The sequence below is a fragment of the Heliangelus exortis genome, chromosome 1, assembly GCF_036169615.1.
Source record: "Heliangelus exortis chromosome 1, bHelExo1.hap1, whole genome shotgun sequence".
Taxonomy (NCBI): Eukaryota; Metazoa; Chordata; class Aves; order Apodiformes; family Trochilidae; genus Heliangelus; species Heliangelus exortis.
Window position 1 is genome coordinate 93,083,000 of NC_092422.1, and position 22,384 is coordinate 93,105,383.

The 22,384-nt window shown below is 41.9% G+C and overlaps 1 protein-coding gene and 1 long non-coding RNA gene across 2 annotated transcripts in view; one reads left to right on the top strand and one right to left on the bottom strand.

Moving 5' to 3' along the window:
* Window positions 1-22,384, bottom strand: part of BACH1 (BTB domain and CNC homolog 1) — a 73,531-nt gene that overhangs the window by 32,462 nt on the left and 18,685 nt on the right. The gene's annotated exons all lie outside the window — the stretch shown is intronic.
* LOC139801044 (uncharacterized) lies at window positions 7,248-14,090 on the top strand. The gene is made up of 2 exons (XR_011728047.1): window positions 7,248-7,365; window positions 13,627-14,090. It is a non-coding gene; the product is annotated as an uncharacterized lncRNA (long non-coding RNA).

Here is a 22,384-nt window from a genome sequence, read left to right on the forward strand (position 1 = left end):
GATGACCCCACCACCTCTCTAGGCATCCCATTCCAACACCTAATCACTCTCCCAGTGAAGAATTTCTTCCTCAGATCTAGTCTAAACCTCTCCTGGTGCAACTTCAGGCTGTTCCCTCTAGTTCTATCATTTTTCAATTATTCAGCACCCACCTCCCTGCATCCTTTCAGGTAGTTGCAGAGAGCAATATGGTCTCCTCTCAGCCTCCTCTTCTCCACACTAAATATTCCCAGTTCCCTCAGCCTCTCCTCACAGGACTTGTCTTGTGTCACCAGTGCTGAGTACAGGGGCACAGTCACTTCCCTTCTCCTGCTGGCCACTCTATTCCAGATATCAGCTGGGATGCTGTTGGCCTTCTTTGGCCACCTGGGCACACTGCTGGCTCTTAATCAGCCAGGTATCAACCAGTGCCCCCAGGTCCTTTTCTGCTTGGCAGCTTTCCACCCACTCCTCCCCAAGTCTGTCACGCTGCAGTTGTTGCGACCCAGGTGCAGGACCCAGTGCTTGGCCTTGTCGAACCCCATGTTATTGACCTTGACCCAGTGGTTCAGCCTGTCCAGGTCCCTCTGCAGAGCCTTCCTAACCTCAAGCAGATCAATACTCCCACCCAATTTGGTGTCATCTGCAAATTACTAATGAAGCCCTCAATGCCCTCATCTAGGTTATTAATGAAGATATTGAACAGGTCTGGCCCCCAAACTGAGCCCTGGTGGATACATTGGTGACCAGCAGCCAACTGGATTTACCTCCATGTACCATTGACTACAACCCTCTGGACCCTGCCCTGTAGCCAGTTTCTAACCCAACAAAGAGCATAGGTGTCTGTGCCATGAGCCACCAGCTTCTCTAGTAGAATGCTGTGGGAGATGGAGTCAAAGGCTTCACTAAAGTCCAAGTAGACAATGCCCACAGCCTTCCCTTCATACACCAGGCAGGTCACCTGGTCATAGAACGAAACCAGTTTGCTCAGGCAGGACCTGCTTTTCCTGAACCTTTGCTGATGGGCCTGATCCCCCGGCTCTCCTGTGCTTGCCAAGTGAGCACACTCAGTATGAACTGCTCCATAATTTTTCTGGCCACTGAGGTCAGGCTGACAGGCCTATAGTTTCCCAGGTCCTCTTTCCTACCACTCCTGTAGATAGGCATCAAGTTGGCAGGCCTCCAAGGCAAGTTGGCAAGTCATCCAGGACCTCCCCTTTTAACCAAGACTATTGGTAGATGATGGACAGAGGCTTGGTGAGCTCCTCTGCCAGCTCCCTCAGTATTCTTGGGTGGATCCCATCCAACCCAATGGACTTGTGGGTGTCCAGGTGCCATAGCAGGTTGTTAACCGCTTCCTCCTGGTTTATGGAGAGGCTGTGCTTGTTTCCATCTTCTAGCTCAGGCGTCTGAATACCCTGGAAGTGGCTGGTCTGACCAACGAAGATGGAAGCAAAGAAGGGATTAAGTATTTCAGCCTTTTCCTCATCCTTGGGTGCAATGTTTCCCCTGGGTCTCTTTTTGCTCTTGATGTATCTGTAAAAGCTTTTTTTGTTGTCCTTTATGGCAGCAGCCAGATTGAGCTCCAGCTGGGCTTTTTCCTTCCTGATTTTTAATCTGTATGACCTAACTAGGTCCATGTACTCATCTTGAGCCTTCTCCTTCTTCCAAAGGAAGCACACTCTCCTTTTTTCCCCTAAGTCCCAGCAAAAGCTCCTTGTTCAGCCAGGCCGGTTGTCTTCCCTGCCATTTTGTCTTACAGCACATGGGCACAGCCTGCTCCTGTGTTCTTAAGATTTCCTTGAACAATGCCAGCCTTTCTGGACCCCTTTGTTCTTTAGAACTGCCTCTCAAGGCACTGTCTCAACCAGTGCTCTGAACAGGCCAAGGTCTCTCCCTCAGAAATCCATGGTGGAGGTTTTACAACCTCCCCTCCCCCTCCTTGCTTTACCTAGGATCGGGAACGTGACCATTTCACAATTGCTAAGCCCAAGGTGGCCCCCGACCACTACATCCCCCACCAGTCCTTCCTTGTTTGTGAACAGTAGACCTAGCAAGGCACCTCTTACTCACTTACCAGCTGTGTCAGGAAGTTCTCTTCCACACACTCAAGGAACCTCCCAGCCTGTCTCCTCTCTCCTACATTATACTTCCAGCAGACATGGTGGGTGGAAGTCCCCCACCAGAGCAAGGGGTAGCGATTGTGAGACCTCTGCCAGCCTCTTGCAGAATGCCTCTTCTGCCTCCTCATCCTGGTTGGGTGGTCTGCAAGAGACACCCAACAGGACATCCTCCTTATTTGCCTTCGCCCTCATCCTTACCCATAAACACTCAACTTTATCTTCACTATCACCACCAAGCTCCATGCAATCAAAACGCTCCTTAATATATAGGGCCACCCCACCACCTCTCCTTCCCTGCCTGACCTTCCCATGAAGGAAGGAAAACCAAACCACTCCCTCCTGTGAACTTGCAAACACAAAAGCTGGTTGCTTGGTTTTTTTTTATATCTACACTTAGATAACATTTTCTAAGTGTAAATAGAGAGAGCTGTCAAGGAGCTACTATGGTATGTGATGTATTTAAGTGACTGAAACCTCAGGGCTATGTCAATATGTACAAGCTGAAAAACTGACTTATTTTTAAAGTCTTTAAATGCATTTTTTAAAAATTCATTTACATGCTATCTTTTGCTGTATGTGTGCAGTACAGTTGTAACTCTTAGCGATACACATAGTTGTTTTTCATGATTTCTTGCTTACAGAACTCTTTTGTCCATTCTGGGAAACAATACTGTTACTCACAGGAAAATATTTTTAAATTCCCTTTTTATAAATAGGAAAAAAGCTTTTAATCTAGAACTAAATCTCATTATAGTAAACTGTTCCTTTCAATACATTTTTAAAGGTGATTATCTTAAAACTAAAGCTAATTTGCTCCAAATTCTCATCAAAGCTTCTAAAAATGGAATCTCTCTTCTCAGTTAAAACTAATAATTTTTTTTGCAGGTATTATTTTTAAAGCCATCAGCCTTAAATTAAACATTAATGTTTCAGTGGGGGAAAAAAGGGTAATTTTTTAATTATTTTTTGTCTTGAAAAGAATAAGAATTTTTTATGTTGTGAGAAAGGTTATAATCCAAGTGTAAACAATACCAAAAAAGGTGGGAAACAGATTTAAGTGGTCTAGCTGTGGAAAATAAAAGGTCTGCTTAAGTAGGCTGAGGAGGGTGAATGAGATGGAAATACTAGAGGAAATGGCCCGGGCTTGCACCAGGGGAGGTTTAGACTAAATATCAGAAAGAATTTCTTCACTGAGAGAGCTGTGGGGCTCTGAAATGGACTTTCCAGGGTGGAGCCACTATCCCTGGAGGTATTACAAAAAGGTGTAGATGAGGCACTTCAGGACATGCTCTGGTGAGCATAGTGATATATATCTTTTATTTTATTTTTTCTTCTCTTCTCCCTTCCCTTCCCTTCCCTTCCCTTCCCTTCCCTTCCCTTCCCTTCCCTTCCCTTCCCTTCCCTTCCCTTCCCTTCCCTTCCCTTCCCTTCCCTTCCCTTCCCTTCCCTTCCCTTCCCTTCCCTTCCCTTCCCTTCCCTTCCCTTCCCTTCCCTTCCTTTCCCTTCCCTTCTCTCCCCTTCTTTTCCTGAGGGGGTGGGGGGGCATTTTTGAAACCTGGACCTGGTGATCTTAAAGCTCTTTTTCAACCATGAGAATTCTGTGTTTCTGTCAGAAGACCAAAGACTGAGAATTGCAGCAAGACAGCTAAAAAAGCCCCGTCCCTGTACTTAGCTTGAAAGAGGAAGACAATTTATTCATAAAAAAATTGGATTTGATTTCCTGGAAACCTGGAGTAAAACTGGTAATGACTGTAATTTTGTCAGCCAGCAATGCCTCTTCTAAGGGTTCTGGGAAAATCCCAGAAATGGTCAGGAGGTGAGGCAAAATTACTGCAGCCAGACTGTCCAGACCAGGCATTATCACAAAGTGGCTCTTTTGAAGCCCGGGAGGAAACCTCAGGGTGTGTGGGAAAGCCAGTGTATGTCATCCAGGGCTCCATGAGTGTTTGCAGTCTGGAGTAATGCTGTGGGTTCACAGCTGTGTGGGTTTTAGATGAATTAACTCCCTGCAGCAGAAACCCATCAAGCATGAAACCAGCAGAAGCTTAGATTTCAGCCAGATGCAGATGTGCAAGCAGATTCGTGGAAGTACAGAGGTTTTGGGAAAATGGAGGGAGACCTGGTAGAACACCTCATGCTTGAGGGGCTGAGGATGTGCATGCACTGGACCACAAATGAAATGTATAGCAGTCCCCACCATGTCTGTGTGCCCGTCCCCTGTGAAAGGGTTGTGCTGGGGAAGAGAGTCATCTCCTCAGAAAATGGCCTTTGTGATGTTAGAGAAATAAAAGCCCATCTGTTATCTTTAATTTATGATACAGTGGTTGACAGTCTCCTGAATTATCAGCTTGGGATGGCTCCTCTGCACACCCTTAGTTTAGGAGGACTGAGAGCTGGGACTGCATCTGTGTCTGGTTCAGGGCTCTTCTCTTGCTCTCACTCCAAACTGCTCTGAGAGGAGACTGCTCCCCAGTGCTACATTATCAGGGCTATCTGGAGTACTGGTTTGTTGCTTTGCTAGTAAAATGCAAAGCCTCCCCACCCAAGATAAAACCCCAGAAAATGTTCATTATATCCATGGTAATCTGAGTTTTCTTAAATTACAAAAGTGTTTGTGGATGAGACCCTGTAAGTAGGAAAGAAGCGGCTTCTCTCTCACATGGTCTGCAATAGAAGTGCTGAAACTTTGGCCTGATTCCCTAAGAACTGTAGTCATACCCCTGAGAGCAGAAGGATGTTGAGTCATAGGGAAGAAAGGAAAGAAAAGCTGAATGTTTTTCTATTACAATCATCCCAGAGGTCAGACGCAACTAAGACATACAGATGAACAACAAAAATACTGGTTAAGTGATTCAAAAGCCTGGTTTTTCTGGCATTAGGCAGAAATATTTCAACATTCAACATGTCTGAAAGAAAATGTGGAAATTAATTGTTATTTCAGTATATCTAATAATATTTACCTTCTGATGCCTGGAAAAGCATTATTTTCACACTCTTTTGGTAGAAAGTTTCTGAATAACCTACACTTAGGCTGCATGAAGGCTACTGCAAATATATAGGACAACAACAGTGAAAAATGAAATAGCATTTGCTCATGGAGATGTCTGACAGTGGCATAAAGGAGACACAACATATGATTTTTTGCAGCATGGTGTAACATATTTTTTTTAAGTAGTCAATTAAGCTTTTAATTTTTTTTTAAGCCTTTGCTTAAATAAGGTTTTCTTTATGACCATCCAGCTTGCTTTTGCCACACAGGATGATTGCAAAAGTGAATGATGCATTTAAAGAACTGGCTAAGACTGGAAAGCATAGTGAAATTAGGAATGAATACCATACATTCAAATATTTGGCTGGGTTTTAATTTCACAGCATCACGTTCTTATTGTAACCTTCTCCTGCTTATTGATCACACGATGATTTGCCAGGCAGGCAGTTTTGACTGTTCAACATAAACTTCACAGCTACAGCTTTCTAAAAAGGGGTTTTATTTTTCTGAGGCTGTACATTTTACCATTTGTCATCAGAGAGGAAACATTGATTCAGTGCCTGCTTCTGTTTAGAGCTGCAGGCTAAATGCCTCACAACAGAAGCTGTGCAGTTCCTGGGACCCATTACCGAGTTGGAGACTGGGTTGAGAAACTGTAGTGATTGCTCCTTTGTTTGCCACTGTGGTGATCCAGTGAGAGGAGGGGCCAATCTTCGCCCATCTGCTGTGTCTATCTGGATTTCCTCCTGTTCTCAAGCTACTGGCCAGTCAGCTCATTGTGCTCTTGGGTGTGACTCCAAGCTCTCTGATGAGTCATGGTTTATGTGCACAACTCATACCGAAAGGAAAATGAGGCCAATTTTAACTCTACTTTTGATTTTATCTCTAGCTTAGGCCTGTGAAAGTCACAAGGAGCCCAAAACTGCAACACACAGCAAAAGGTAACCCAGGGGAAATAAGGCACAGAAGGAGGTATCACCATCAAAATGCAAAAAAAAAAAAAAAGGGGGGGAGAAATATACCTGCCATTCTCTGCACTGGGTCTGATTGTGGTTTTTTCTCAAAAACAGAGCATTAGATGACACACAAACTAGTGATCACCACTTGTCAGAAGATGAAAGTTGCTGCAAAATGCAAGCTGACAATTGGAAAGCATACTTGCAAATCTGGAACTTGTTATAAAAATGGTGGAACTGATTAGACAATGTGATTTTCTGGTAACTTGGTTCTTTGCTAACTTTTTGTCTTATGAGGTGTTGCCTAGGACACAATAGCCAGACAATTCCCTACTATTCCTGCTTTCCCTCTCCCTTGGACAGCTGATGATCCAAACCTGTGGGAAGTGGTTCTGCCAGCACTGGAGGAGACTCACCATCTTTTATAAGAAACCTTTTGGAGCTTATTTTCCCACTGTGAAAGGTAGGAACTTCTTGAAACCACTTTCAAATTTTGGCTCAGGAACACAGTTTGTTTTCCCTTTCCCTTCACAGGATCACAGGACTGAGGATCTGGTCCAACCTTCCTGCTCAAGTAAGGTCACTAAGAGATGGTTGCTCAAGACCATGTCCACGTGGCTTCTTAATAGCTGCAAAGATGGAGATTCCAAAACTTCCCTAGACAGCCTGTGCCAGTGCTCAGTTACCCTCACAGTGAAAAAATGTGTCCTGATATTCAGAGAGAACCTCCTGTGTTTCACTTTGTGCCATTGCCTCTGGTCCTGTCACTGGGCACCACTGACCAGAGCCTGGCTCTGTCCTCTTTGCACCCTCTTCAGGCATTTTTATACATTGCTGAGATCCTCCCCCTCAGCCTTGCATTAATGAAGTACTAAAGAAGGGCTGAAATGGGCCAAGATGCTTGGTCAGGGTCTAAGCTGACGTATCTACTCAGCAAAAAACTCTGGTGCTGTTCTTGCCACTGTCAAATTATTACACCACTTTTTGAGACTTGCTTTTTCTCAGGCAAACATGTAGATGTTTGTTCAATACCTGAACTGGACAAACACATCTTAGGCTTGAGCATACCTGTGAAAAGCAGCCCGTGACTACGTTGGCAAGAGTTGCTATTGTATGTTTTGTATCTTTCCTAAAATGAGATCCTATCTCCTGTTTGTGAGTTCACATAGGATTTTTAGTCTCCAGAAGAGACCAGCTGGGTTACATGGTGGCTGCTTTAGTTCTCAGGAAGCACTTGGAGGGGTGAGGAAGAGGAGGGAAGGCAGAGGGAATAAAGAGTTTCCACTCTGCCAGAAGGGTGGGAGATGATAAAATTCCTGTGGGTACTTCTTTGCACACACATTTATTTCCTGATAAGGAAAGTGGCAAACATGACCTTGAATTCCCTGTGAGGTGTTTCCCAACAGTTGTTTATCTTAGGAGATAAATTTTCTCATATTATTCATATGTCACTATAATCTCTCTACAAAATCCTCATGTTTCTGCCTATGTAGCAAATTCTGGCTAAAATGACTCAAAGAGTATCTGAGTACATAACATTCTTGTAGGACTTTGTGCAAGGCTGTTTCCTATGGTGTAGTCCATAGAGGGTCAAGACCCTACAGCCTAAGGGATGTGACCATTTTTATAGGATCTCTGGAGCATTATCTTCTCTTCCAGCTTTTGCCAAGCAGACTGCTATGCTTGGAGTTGGGGCTTCAAGAGGGAGGACTCATCAGAGCACTCTGCTGCTGACTGACCTCTCAGAATACTCAGGGTCAGTTTGGGGTCCATGAGTTACTCAGAGGCACAATGGGGTGTTTTGTACCTCTGCATATAACTTACTGCTCCTCATGTCCCTCCACCTAGAAACGGATAGGAAAATTTGGGCTTCTGGGGTTCAGGTGCAGTTTTCCAAGTCACAGTGAGCCTGTTTACATCTCTGTGCAGCCACAGCAGGGCATAGTCATGTTTGGACCTGATAAGATACAAACCTTCAGCTCTGAGTGCTCATTTGCATGCCTTCCTGCCTTGTGAAAGCAAGTGACTGCTTAAGAAAATTCCAATGCCTTGTACTTTAAGACAAATGCTCTAAACCAGAAATTGTGGTAATTATCTCACATTGAGTCCCTCTAAGCAAGAGCAAAATACCCATGTTCTAGTCAAACATTTACACATCACTACCCAGTAAAAAATTATTCTACCAGTCACATTTCACGTGAGGGCCCTGAGAAAGGGGTGAGTGGACTGTACTGAGGCACCCAGTGACTGTTTTCTGCAGTGGTTATACCATGACACTGTGAGATAAATTATACTGCACATTCCTTTCAGGCAGAGAAACATAGCAGGAACTTCACAGCTGACACAGTGCTAGGAATGAAAATAATGCGGGAGGTTTTTGGGGGGTTTTTTTGTTTGTTTGGGTTTTTTTTGTTTGGTTGTTTGGTTGGTTTTTTTTCTAAATACATCTAGAAATTCCATGTAGCTACACAGGAGTGACTGTTGCCTTATTAATAATTGGATAAGAATGAACAGTCCAGGGGTGTTACTGACAATGTTTCCGGAACACAGCAAGAAATGAAACAGAAGCGTTCAGGAACACATATGAGCTGCCACTCCAGCCAGGAATGTGGGCTTTGGCATTGGCACTTATAGCCTATGTAAGTAATGTTTATGCAAAATTGCACAACTGTAGAGTTATGTACTAAATACTCCAAATAGAGAAGAGTAAAATGGAATGTAGTGCACTGAGTCCCTCATCTGCTAAGATATTTAACAGAGTACATATCAATAAGGAGAGGAGTAACCCCACGAAGGTCTGAATGAACAAACCTTTGAAAACCTATTCAAAACATAGCCTGTTCTGTTGCATATAAGGGAATATCAGAGATTTTTTTTTTCTCTATCATTTTGATTTATGTTATTTTAATACTTCTTGGCAGTTTCGTTGAGGTAACAAAATGATTTAGAAGACTGAAATGATGTAGCAGAATGGGAGAGAAAATCTGAAAGTTTGATCTTACAAAACTAACAGCAGCAAATATTTTGTATCAGAACTATTTCACTATTGAAAAAGGCTGTGTTGCCATAATCACTAGTAACCAATTTTACTGTCTTTAGAAAATTACTGGTCCAGCTGGTCCTTATATGAGGCTTCTAAACCCACCTGTTGAAATTCATTCAGATCAGCTAAGATGTAAACCAATACATAAAAAAAACACAGTTTGAGGTTTTACCAGCTCTGTCTCTCATCCTGTAAATCTTGTCATTTTGACCAAGAGAAGTCATGGGTCAGCACAGTCATGTTTATTCAGATTAGTAGCTGTTCTTCTACCAACAAGAAACTTTAAACTGCTTTTATGTTGATGGCAGTTTTATTTGCAAGGGTGTGATGACTCAGCTTCACATGTTTCTTCTACTACAAAGGGCTGTCATTGATACCAATTCTTGCTGTTGCACAAAGCAAGAAATACATCAGATAACCACTTAAAAACTGGTAGTGGCTTTCCAAATACACCTTGCAGTATGGATTTGGTTTTAAAAGTTCTCTGTTGTGCAGTGCCAAGAAAAAGTCTTCTGTCGGGAGCTGAACAACTTGAGTGTTTTTTCGTTATTTGCCAATTGCAGTGGAAATGATGCAGCACAAAAAAATGCTGACTGAAGAGTCAGTTGTATTTTCTAGGTACTTTCTGATTTCGAAATAGCACTATAGATTATCACAAGTGCTGCAGTTGCTTGAGTGCAACTTTGGCCAAGTTTTTATGCTGCAGATGCTGATAAAAGTAGAGAAATCTACCTTAAAAGCAACTTAAGTTATAACTAGTTATTTTCAATATCAATTTTAAAATTAAATGTCTCATTTATCTTTTTTGACATGACATTCCTTAAATGACACAGTATCTTAACAGTTAAGTAAAGAATAATCTTGTGTATAAGAGAGGAGCCATCTACTGCTGCAGACAGATATGATTTACTTGAACAGAAGAACAGCCAGAAGGATGTGAGTTAACTTCTACTTGTGCAAGGTGACAAAACTTTGCTGGCACTATAAATCAGTATATCCTGATGAGTGATAATAAATATGATGAGTCTCTTGCTCAAGAAAGACAGCCTTTTCACCAGATGAGGCCTGTGATGGGGGTCCCTGACAAGGAAAATATGACCCTCCAGGCCCTTTGTCATTCTGAAACCAAGGGGCCCTGCAGAGAACTGAGCAGATTCATACCCCAGGAGCTTTCTGGCAGTTTGTACAGGTTGGCCTTATCAGTGCTGCTGTGCTCAGTGTCTGTCCTTGGGAAGGTCACTGTACCCAGCTGCGGTCTATGCATCCCTCTGCATGCCCTAAGTTTAGGTAGGACATCCGGCTTATGTCTAAAGAACTAGCAAAGACCTTTAAAAAAGCCTGGACTTTAAAATTAAAGAGACCACTTCTTTGTAAGCATTGTTCGTCAGTGTTTCTTCTCGGGAGCTAGAAGATGTAAAATATTAACCAGAAAAAAAGGGATGGAGGCACCTTCACAACTCAAAGAGCCAGTGTGCTTTAAACAATCTGCATTTGCTAGAGCAGTTAAAACAGCAGTCACGAGCTGGTGAGACTAGCAGCACAACTGCAGTTATTGGATTGTGGGAAAAGTTTGTAGGTATATCTAGGTATACAACTATACCTGGTTATTGGAAACTGAGGTCCACTTACATCCAAAATGTTCCATGAAACAATATGTTCCTGGCTCTCTTTCTGAACATGGTTCAGTTTACTCCTTCCCTCTTCAACTTGACCATGCTTTCAGTGCCTCTCAGTTGTTCTTCTCAGCATGCAAAGGCATGAGAAGGTTGGTGCCTGGTGCCTTCTTAAATGCTCTGGTGGAATTTCATGGTAGAGGAGTGCCAAGTGGCAGGTCCAGTGTCCCCAGTATGCAAGCACAGGGCATCCAACAGGCAGAAGTGAGGCCCTACAAAAGGCAGCAAGTTGCCCTCTGACTGGGCACCTCACTGGAAACAGAAGGTACTCAGCCTCTTATTTCATGGCTGTGAATTATGTAGAAAAACATAAGCATTACCCTTGGGTGAGAAGCCCCAGTACCTAAATGTTAGGGCTCTGGTTTTGTTTGCTCTCCCCCTGCTCACAGATTTTGCAAAGTTTGCTGCACAAGGACCCACTTGCAACACTTGAGGATCAATGTTCATCTTCTGTATGTGCACTTTCACCTGTTTAACCTGTCTCCTGGAGATGGGGACACTTTTTTTGAAGCTGACAAGGCTTTCCAGTTCTTTCCTCTCAGTGCTTTTGAAATTTTTTTTTTGTGGAAATTACTAAAATTTCACAGATAGCAAAATTGCCATCATCAGTTTTTGTTACTTCTCATTTCCTTCTGCTCATTAATTCTCAAGACATTAGCCTGTTTCTGTTGATCAAGCAGCTACTCTCCTGAACACATCACAAGGATTTTATTTTAATTCATGTGTATTATTTTAAGCTTCTAATTGGTGAGCTGTAAAAACAGACATCAGGCCATTAAAAAAGTGAAAATTGGCTTGAGTTAAACTGAGCTTGCTGTCAAGGTTTCAAATAACAAAATACAACATATTGCCAGCTCTGCTAGATAACTTTCTGGCCTGAGATGTGCTCGATTCATTAGCTAGATGGCCATCATAGTTGAGCAAGTATTATGGGATACATATACTAAAAATGAAGCTTCATCCAAAATTAAAAAATGGTAGTTAGGTAGATAGTGACCTGGAAAATCCTTAAAATGAAAGCATAACATTTAGCCACTGAATGAAATGAAGAAGGATTAGTTAACCAAAAACTTCTGGAAAATAAATTAGAAGTGCTGAGAAAAGTTGTATTGCTGTCTGTTAAATTTCAAGTCATCCTGCTTATATAAACTGCAAAGGTACAAAATGTGTTTGCATTATCAGAAAAAGGCAAGAAACAAACTTCTAGGAGAATGGGTTCCAGGTAGGAAAGATGCCTCTAGACTATCAGTGCTAAAGCAGACATACTGGAGATATAGTCCTCCCCCTGTCCTGTGGGTGGTGAAAGAGAAATAAGCTTATACTTAAAAAAAAAAAAAAAAAAAAAAAAAAAGTAAAGGGTCTTAAAAGAGCCAGCCAGTAAGATACTGCAAAGCAGAATAGTTATAAAACAAGTAGTTTATTGCTAGAGACTATTACAATCAGGGAAAAGCTGCTCATGGAAAAACCTAATTGACTGTTAATAAATTAAAACAGTTATTATGTTGCTACCAATACACTGCATTTTTTAAAGAAATTTCTGGTGGGAGTATTAAATTATTTTTTCTACAGAGAAACTCTTTTAAAGTCATCTGACAGCAGGTAGGAGAAGTCCTAATGAATAACACAGCTAAACAGTTCAATTCACAAAAGGACAGGAGGAACTAAAAGTTCTAACAGGAAGAAGAGGTAACAGAAAAGTTGAGTCCTGAGACTACTCGTAGACAGCATTCAAATTAAATATTTCTGCTTTATCCAAATAGATTGCTGGTGTATAGCACTGATGCATGGAGAAATTGCACACAAATTTCCCAGAAATAATTAGGGAGAGGAGGGATGAAATTGGAGCTGACTTCACATAATGCATATCTCTGCTTTAAAGAAAATTAGTAACAAGATCCAGGAAGGAATCACCTGGAATAGCAACTGAAAAAAATAACAATTCAGAGCAGTTTGCCAGCTGTTCAGAGTGAGTGGACAGAGTGGGCTGCAGGTGGGAGCACTGGCAACTGATGCTGGGGAACCCAGGCATGAGGCTTCCCTCCCTCATGGGTGTACTTCTCCTGCTCGGTGTGCCCAGGAGTTCCTACAGCAGCAGAGGTGCCACGGATTAAGGCTGGGCCGGCAATTAAAGGGATGAAAGATGCTTTTGATTGACCCCCCTCCCTTCCTCTTTAGGGAAAGGAGATTTATGGCTTGGAAACTAAACTACACATCTTTAATGAAACAATAGTGATGAAAATGATGAAATATATATAAACATATACAAAAGCAACATCATATTACCGCTTCCCCCCCCACCCCCCAGTAATGCTCACATCACTACTGAGGCATCAGGGCAGCCCTGGAAAAGTCCCAGGCTGGACTCCTGCAGTCAGCAGCAGCTGGGAACAGGAGACAGGAACACACGGATTCAGGAGGGCAGGGATGGGGATGTGTGAGGGATCAGATGGAGGAACCCCCTCCATCAGACCCTCTTAGGCTGCAAAGCCATCACCAAGTCACCTTTGCAGACACCCCCACCCCCCCTCAACCCAATTCCTCATTAGCATTTCCAAGTTAGTGCTGGAGAAGGAGACAGATAAGGTCTGAATATGGCCAAGGGTCTGGTAGAGATAAGGATTTGAGAGCGAAGTGGGGGGAGGTTTGCTCCAGTTGTTCAATCTATTATGTCTCAACGACACTTACTAAGCCAAACAGGTCTAAAATATGAAGAGCTGCATTGGTGGGCTTGGGGAAGGAATCTCATTGACATCAACCCTTCCCCGTTGGCTGGATCAACACATGGATTCAGGGCTGGTGCTTTTCTCTCTTTCTCTTGCTCCCTTTTCTGTTCTGTCTCTGAATTGAATATGACATCCTCCAGCCTCCTGATGGTAATGCACAACTGACTGACTGATGCTGATGACAGCTCTGCTCCTGGGGAGGAAAGCTGGAAAAACGAGTTTCCCCTCTTCTTGGGCCAAAAAAGGAGCAGTGAATCATTTTCCTGGAACAGTGCGAGTCTGGGGGTACATAAGCAACACCCATTTTGTCATTGTCCTTCACCAACCAACCATCCTGCATCGGGCCCTGTCCGGAATCGTAATGCCGTCTTGAACAAGAAACCCTCACTGGACACCTCTGGTGGTGACTTCCTCAAAATCCCTTATTCCTTTTTTTTCTTTCTCACTTTCTTACTCTTTTCTCTCCCTCTCTCTCTCTTTCTCTCTTTTCCTTGTATCTTTCACTTATCTCTCTCTTTTGCCTTGCAATCTATTTGCCATACCTTCACAGGGTTATATGACTTTGCTTGTGTCAACTGCCAAATAAAACTATGCTTGGACCCAACCCTTGCTAGTTGGATTTTGTTCTCAGAGATCCTAAAATTATAAGTTACTTTGAACCCTGACATTTGTTGTAGTTGGCAGGATACGAACCTGTGGACCTTAACATGGATGAAAGAAAGAGGAAGAGGTGGAATCCTACCAGGACACCAGCCATGGACAAAGGGAGCTTCAGGCTCACAGTCCTGCAAATCTGTACTGAATATGATGCACATGGGATGAAGCACTGTGGTCAATTTTTGCCACCTGCTCCATCCACTTCTCCCTAAGGGAGGGTTGCAGGTGTGACCCATTTACTCCTGTTTATTTCTGGAGCATGAGAAGTTTAGCAGAACCCAGAAGTGGCCTTGGTTCTGCATACCCTTCTCTAGCATAAGTATAAAAATCAAGCGTTATCAGTCCTATAAGCAAATACTGACTGAAAAATATGCTGATAATTTCAGCAAGTACAGCTACTTAGAAGAGCCCTAACTGAAAGTAAAATTACAAGAAAGAAAATTGCTTCTATTCCTGGTTCAAACCAGGACAGGGGTGAGTCAGCAGATATGTCCTGCATTTTTAGGACCTGCAGACCAATTCAGGGGAGCAGGGTAGTAGAAGATCACTGAATATTTTTCCCCTTATGTCCCCTGCACACAAAAGAAGGAATCCAAAACAGGTTTTCAAGGAAGCCCTAAAAGACCTTCTTACATGGTCACAGGATATCCATCTCCTTTCCAGATCTTTATTACACTACTAAGATGGAATAAAAAGTCTATTCTTAAGCTGAGACATTATCAAAACTTATGAAGGGCAGAGTGCAGATGAGCAAACTTGTTTGTAGGGCATATTTTCCATATTTCTTAGCTCAGAATACCAAATAATTTATTTTTTCAGTATGTTAAAAATATCCTATCACCTGTTATCTATTTGCCTCCAGGATTTCTATTTGTCATGCTTCAGAACAGAAACATTACAGAGACAGCATTGCTTTGGGGTTTTGTGTGTGTGTGTGTGTGTTTGTTTTTCTTTCACACATTACATAAGTACCACACAATCTTGATCCACTTCAAGGAAACTTCAGGCTGAACCCTAAACAAGCTCAAGTTCTTCTCAAATACAGCAGCCCATATAGTACAGACAACTATCAATATGTATCTCATACATCTTCATTTCAGCATCACAGTAATATTTTGTGAAACTTTTTTTAATAGAAACGTTTCCATTGTCTCATGTCTCATCTCCTCTTATTATCGAGTGCCCTAGAACCTCTATGAAGCCGCAGGAGTGTTTTGCCTTTTTGGCTCCTTATTTGCTACCTGATGGTGCCTCTGGAACCCTGGTGACAAATGGCCCTGTTTTCTGTCCTCTGAAGACCTCTCTGCCTTTTGCCAGACACATGGAGAGCAACAGGCAGAATCAGCCCGGCAAATGGCTGTGTGGAGCAGCCTCTTTTTCTCCACTTTTCCCTTCACAAGGTAGAGGTGAAGAGTGAAGGGAATTCACACAAACCCGCTGCACTCTACATGGCACAAAGTGATGCTTCACATCAGACCCCTAAACTCAAGAGAGCAACAACTGTAGCTGCACAGGCACACCATAAGGATTTTAAGTTCCTTTTCTTGGGTGCTCAGCTTGTGCTTGTGTCCTACCCACTTCTGTGTGGTTGCCAGAATAGTCTCTTTGTATCTATTTGGTTTCTAAGCGGATTTTTTTCAAGTGAAGACAAAATAATTCGATGCTGTTGCTACTCAGGATCAGACTTTTAGGTACTTTTTATGTCTCCGCAGCATGACTCAGAGTACCAGGAGTGTCAGTCTTAACAACCTTCCCAGGAGGCTAATATTTAAGTGTGGAGAGCCCAGTTTTAACTAAATGAATGGCTCTTCTGTACAGTTGCAAGATAAAGTAAAAGGACACCCAGCTGGTGGATACCTGGACCCCAAGGCATCACTATAGCGTAAGTGTAAAAGTAAAAAACCTTTGTAGGAGTCACTTATAGCCTGAAAAAAGGCCTACTCCCTGCTACTGCCCCTGTTTTCAGAATAGCATCAGCCTCAGGTAACATGCAATCTGAATTGCTCACTTCTTTGAACTGGGACACTTTCTATGTTGTCCAAGTTCTGGTCAGATGTCAGAGTAGATCTTCACATAGTCTAAATTTTCAAAGGTGAAGTCTGGCTCTCTGTTATATGTCAATTTTGATTTATTTCAAAAATAAGATACTCAGAAAGCCCTATTACCCAGTCCTGAGAGTTAAGCCCTGAAAGTCTCCAGCATGCTGCTTACCAAAACCTAGTTAGTTCTGAAAACTTGACTTAAATCGTGTAGTAAGCAACCTAAGCCCACTGTGGACCACTTCTCTTAACCTCATCCTTCAGCTGGCATGGGTTTTTGTAACTAAAAAGGTATTTATAAATGTATCTAGTAAACAATTAAGTGGGGGTGGAAGGTTTTATTTATTTATTTTTACACAAAAGTCCTCAATAATGTTCTAGTAAGGTCGGGACTCCCTGAAGATTATGTGCTTCATGAATCCTCTGCTTTCTTCAGTTCCTACTCTTAAAATAGGAAAGTGCATCATCAGACAAAAAGCTCCAACTGCTTAAGATCATACTGAAATAGTAATTTGTTTGTTCAGCTGTAATCATGATAGGTCTGAGCTAACTGCCTTTCTGTCTTATAAAGGCACTCTAAGTTGCTTATCTTTTGTAAGCATGTTTTAATACTCCTGACTAGACAAAAAAAGAAGACAAGGAAAAAGAAAGGGAAAAAAAAAAAAGAAGGAAGAAAAAAGGAAGGAAAAGAAAAGGAAGGGGAAAAAAGGAAGGCAAGGCAAGGGAAAAAGAAATACAAAGAAGGAAAAGCTTTCCTTTTGATTAGTAGTTATCAGTGATGATAATGTGAATCAGAAAAGTAGCAGTGGGTTTTAGTCAAATTTAAAGTCAGAGTCTTCTTCCTTCCTAGTATTAGATCATTTTGTATTTGAACACATTTTTCTCCTCCCCAATTTACATTGACCATAAGAAGAGTATTGACTGCAAGATGAAATCACAAGAAAAATTGACTGTGGTCATCTCTGCCTGTCTGAAGTATGCATTTGTAGGGGAGAGCAAAGTCTTCTGCTGAACAGTCACAACTACATTGACACTCTTGGGTTGTGGGGTAAGTAAAGCTAGGAAATATTTTAGCTCTAAGTCTCTACTTACCACATGGAAACTGAAATTTTTTTATGCACACTACACATCCAGATTTGAGCAGGCATTCATGTGGAGGATACAGAACACACCTTTAACATAAGCCAATTCCTCTGCCCAATTCCTACACAAAGAGCAGAGGGGAGGCAAGGCAAGGCTGAGAAAAAGATAAGCACAACTCTGAGAAACACTTTAATTTATCTCATCTTTGAAGCAGCTGAGATCTCCTCTTACTGGAAGAACAGGGAGGGGTATGTAAAGGGAGAGGAAAGATGGAATGGGGCTTATAAGACACCCATGGAATTTTCATCCTAGTCCAGTGTTTCTCATAAAATATATAATGAAAAGAAAAGTAAGAGGGGTAGTTCCAAAATTCTCTACCAGTATTTTGCTTTAATGCTTCTAGTTAGGAGCCATTTCCAGATGTGTTTTATAGTGCTTTGTAAATATTTGACATTTCCTCTGTTGTTTGCCTGGGCGTTTCTTTAAACTCCTCTGCTTCCATATAACAACCCTACAGAGCCACTTCATAAGGGCTGGTATGGCTGCAGTTGTGCGAGTGGGAACAAATGTGCTTACCAGGAATGACAGAAAAGAATTTTTTCTTCATTACTTTTGTCATCCTATGCCAGCATCTGGCTTGTTCGGCAGCTGCAACTGGACACAGACCCAGCTCAAGGGGCTGGAGCAAGATGCCTGAGTTTTGTATGCACCTCCCAGCATGAAGGTCCTCCCCACAACGAGGTGGGGTGAGGTCCATCACTGACAGACAGCTCAAAGGAAAGGCCCTGACGCAGCTGGGTGATTAAACACCGCAAGCAAGTAATTAAATTCCAATGGACTTTCAACAGTGGAGTTTCAAGCTGAGGTGCTTGTCTCTCTGGCCTTGATCCAGCAAAACACTTCAGCACATGAATAAAACTTTACAACTGTGAATAGTCCTATTGGCAAATCAGTGGGAACTACTTGTTGCTTAAAGTTAGGTATGTGTGCAAGAGATTTGTTTGATGTGGCCACAGTGCCCTGCCCCACCGTAAGGGCCGTGTTGAACCAGGGCCTAAGTCCAGTTTATCAAAAGGTGCCTTCTTGGCATTGCTGATTACCTACTGGTGTTAAGCACTTTTAAATTCCACTTTCTCATGATAAAAAGGCAGTGATGATTCGCTTTTGGAAAGTAGTGTAGTGGCAGGTTTATATCAGAGCACTCTGGAATTAAGGCTGTGAATGGTCAGTCTCTTGAACAGAAGTTACAGGACATGGGAAATATGATAAACATCTGAAAATACTTCATGTACAGTCATACTCATGAGATATCACCAAATGTAAAACTGGTAAAAATGTTGTCCTTTGCCTTTGGTAAAATCCCAACTATATATTTTTTTCCTTTTTCACAACTCACCTTTACCTAGAGTGTAACTAGTACTTTGTCTCTTGCTAGGCTTCAGCCAAACAACAAAACATAAACCTCTCTTTCACTAAAGGGGAATTCTGAAACAGATAAGGTAGAAAAGCAATCATATTAGCTTGTTTTTTCTGCTCTTTTTTATTCCCACAGATTCTAGGGACCCAAATTTTCCAAAACTGTGATTGTTTAAATAAACTGTGCGGTGTGCAAGAGCCACCAAATTCCTTGCTGGTAAAACAATCCTACTATTCCAGCACAACAACTTTGGGTTAGTGAAACTCGAACCATGTCTGGACCATTGCCCATGATGCATTAGGGCACTCTTCTGAAGTCTAATGCTTCCCATGTTCAGATTACTTAACCTAAATACAAAAGGAAAAATAGGAAGATAACACTTGTGTTATCTTTTATAAAAGTGTAACTCATGAATACTAAGCTGTATGGGATTTAAAGGATATCGAAGATTGCCAGCAAAAAAGAGATGCACTAGTCAGCTGTTCTGTACTGTGTTATTTAAGGCATACTTGAGTCTTAGTTTTTGTACCATTAAATAAATACTTTTTGCATAAAGTCTTTGCAATCAGTTATTACTGTCTAGTACTTTGAAAAATTAAAGCTGTACAGGAAAGATTTCCAGGCATATAACACCAGCTGTACTCAACAGAAATACTTTTGACAAATACAATTATCACTACAGAACTTCTGAGAACTCTTTCAGTTTCTCCAGGATACCAGAACTCATTTAACTAGGGTGCTCACATTAGCTGTTGTCCAATGGGTTGTTGAAAAGCTACATATACCTCTAGTATCTTAAAAATATTTGATACCACTTTTTTGGTAGTTCCATATGTGATCAGATGCTGAGAAATTAGTATGCTATATACTATAGCTAAATAACAGAAAGGCTTCAGCCATGAAGAGAATGGCTATGTGGCTATGAACACTTAAATAAATAGAACTCCATTTGGATAAACTTAATTGTATACCCAAAGCATTTACTGAAGTATCTGCTTTGTAATAATAGTGGTAGATGTCACGTTACCCACCAGAGGGAGCTCACACAGTCAAATGTAAGAGTATCTTTTACGCATGTAAACTTATGAGAGCTATTAAAAGGGTTATAAATAGATTTAAGCACATTTTTAGCAGTCACTGCATAACTAAATGTAATTTATATTAGCTGGGAACTGTTATGTGTCGGTTTTTTTCCTTGAAAAAATACTCCTTTTTTGAAATTATTTCAAAAAGAAATGTTTGCATTCTTCTTGGTGCAGATAACCTCATAAGCAGGTACTGTTTTATATGTGAGTAGTGGGCTTTGGTTTTGGTTAGACACACAACCAGGGAGTGAGCTCACCAAATAATTCTAACATTTAGAATAGTATTTATATGAGTATGTTTGAAGGTGCCTTTGTCTTTGATGCATGTTAACATTTGCCTCTTATTTTTTGTGTACTGATATCTAATCTAATCATACCCATATAATGATGTACTTGCAGAAAGTGAATACAGAATGGTCTGACCACAAGACATAAAAGGTTTTTAGCAGGTAATGTCTTTTATTTACATATTTGCTTCATTCTACTCTCAAAAATTCAGAGTGATCGACTTATTTTAGGTATCCAAGCACAGCAGAGGAATGTGACAGGCAAGAGTCAGAGGCACAAGCTGGGGACAACACTGCAATGAAATGACTGTGGGGAAAATCTGTAGGCAAATCTGTGCTGTGCTCTGTGATGCATCATATGCTTATAGGGAAGTCACAGGACAGAGGTGGAAGGTTTTTGGTCACATCACACCCCTGTCCCTTCATGTAGGTAACTGGGGATCTAGTTAATAAAAGAACCAAACTCAACTTGTGCAATGAAAGCAGCAAAATCCCATTAGTGGGGATGCACAAGAGTGCTCTAACTTCAGCATAGTTTTTATTATACATCAGCTATTCATCAGTGCTGTAATGTATTTATCTTTAGTGCACATACAACAGTTGGCATGGGATTGGGCTCAATGATCCTTATGGGTCTCTTCCAACTCAAGATACAATTGTATGATTAGTGGAATAGAGTCACAGACTGATACTGGTTATTCTTTCTATAGAAAAACATGCTGCAGGGCTGTGAGCATATTTATCACAGTATAGCTCTATTGATACTAGGCACATCAGACAAAAACATAACTTTAGATGACCTCAATATTCCAGGATAAAATGTTTGTGTAAATGAGGCTTGGAAAAGCCTTGGGAAACATCCAAACAAAAGCTTCTTAATTTTGAGTTAAGGACAACAGCTTATTTATCCCACTGGTGCAAGCCATAGGGAGCAGGAAAACATGCAGTTAAGGCACACAGCTCACTCCCCAGTTCCTCTTCCTAGCTGTAACTACTTCCTTTCCATCACTTACAGTTCTCATATCACTTTACTCATTCTGAATGCCCAAGGCACAATCTGGCATCTGGCTGCAAATTTGTCACATCAGCACTCACATCCCCATTCCACTTCCCTAATCGCTGTATTAAAGTATAGCCAAAAATTTAGGCAACTAACTAAATCCATGTACCACCTGCTCTCATATTTTCCTAAACAGTTCAAAGAAAGACAGAATAACCTGCAGCCAGCACCTGCATGTTGGCAGAGTGCCTTGCTGCTGTATACTAGCACTGAAGCACAAAACATCTCATGACTTTAATGTTTGGAAACCATCTCAAGCACATGGCAATCATCAGACCACATCATGAGATCACCAGGCAATTGGATCTGAGCTCTGGAGTGATGCTGCTCATTCAGTCTGAGGCACAGATGCATGGGTTGTGGTAGGGGCACTATTAAGGGAACTGAGGTTTAGAAGGGGGAATTGAAAAGTAAAGCCGAGCGCCTCATACTCTAAATCTTGTGCTTTACGCAGTGTAAACCCCTGGATTATGCAGTCTAGAAAGCCTGGCTCAAGTTTAAAGTAATTCAGTTTGTGAATGAATGTCATCTTTCCATCATATGTGTATCAGTAACATGTAACATTCCTTGTAAGGAGCACTGAAGAACCTAGAGGTGACTGGCACAGTCCCAAGCAAAGTAGATTTTTTTTCATTCTTACAAAGTGACAACTTTCTTACAACCAACTTCTTTGAATTTAAAATGTCAGCTACACAGTCTTGGTGTGTAGCTGAAGGACTATCTCAAAAACTCTGAGTTTAACACTGCAAAACCAAGGGATTCCATTGGAAGACAGGGTAAGATTGAGGCTGCTCAGCCCATGCGGCCCAGCTTCCCTCCCTCCTGAATGAGCACTGTGGTACAATCATGCAGTCACAATGTCTGGTCTTGTCCCTGAGAAGCCCAGCAGGATGTACAACAGGGATTAGCTTTTCAGCACTTACTCATTAGTAGCTCTGGGCTTTCGTTGCTGCACTCCTTCCAGGACTGCCGTGAAGATATCATGGTTTTCCAAGGATGTTCATCACCATATTATACATGCATATACATGCCAGGACACTCTAACAGGGACAAGACCCTCTGGCTGTGGATGTGTATCTCTGGAAGTTGTGTGCATGGGAGACAAAAGTCATGCCAGCACTCAGGTTTTGTCGACTCTCCTCACAATCCTGCTGGCCAGGGCCAGCACTCCTCTTGCTACATCACTGCTTGTACCAAACATCCCTGGTCCTCTTCTTTGATCACTGCACATCTTGCACCCTCCATGAGAACTCCAGACAACAGTCTCCCC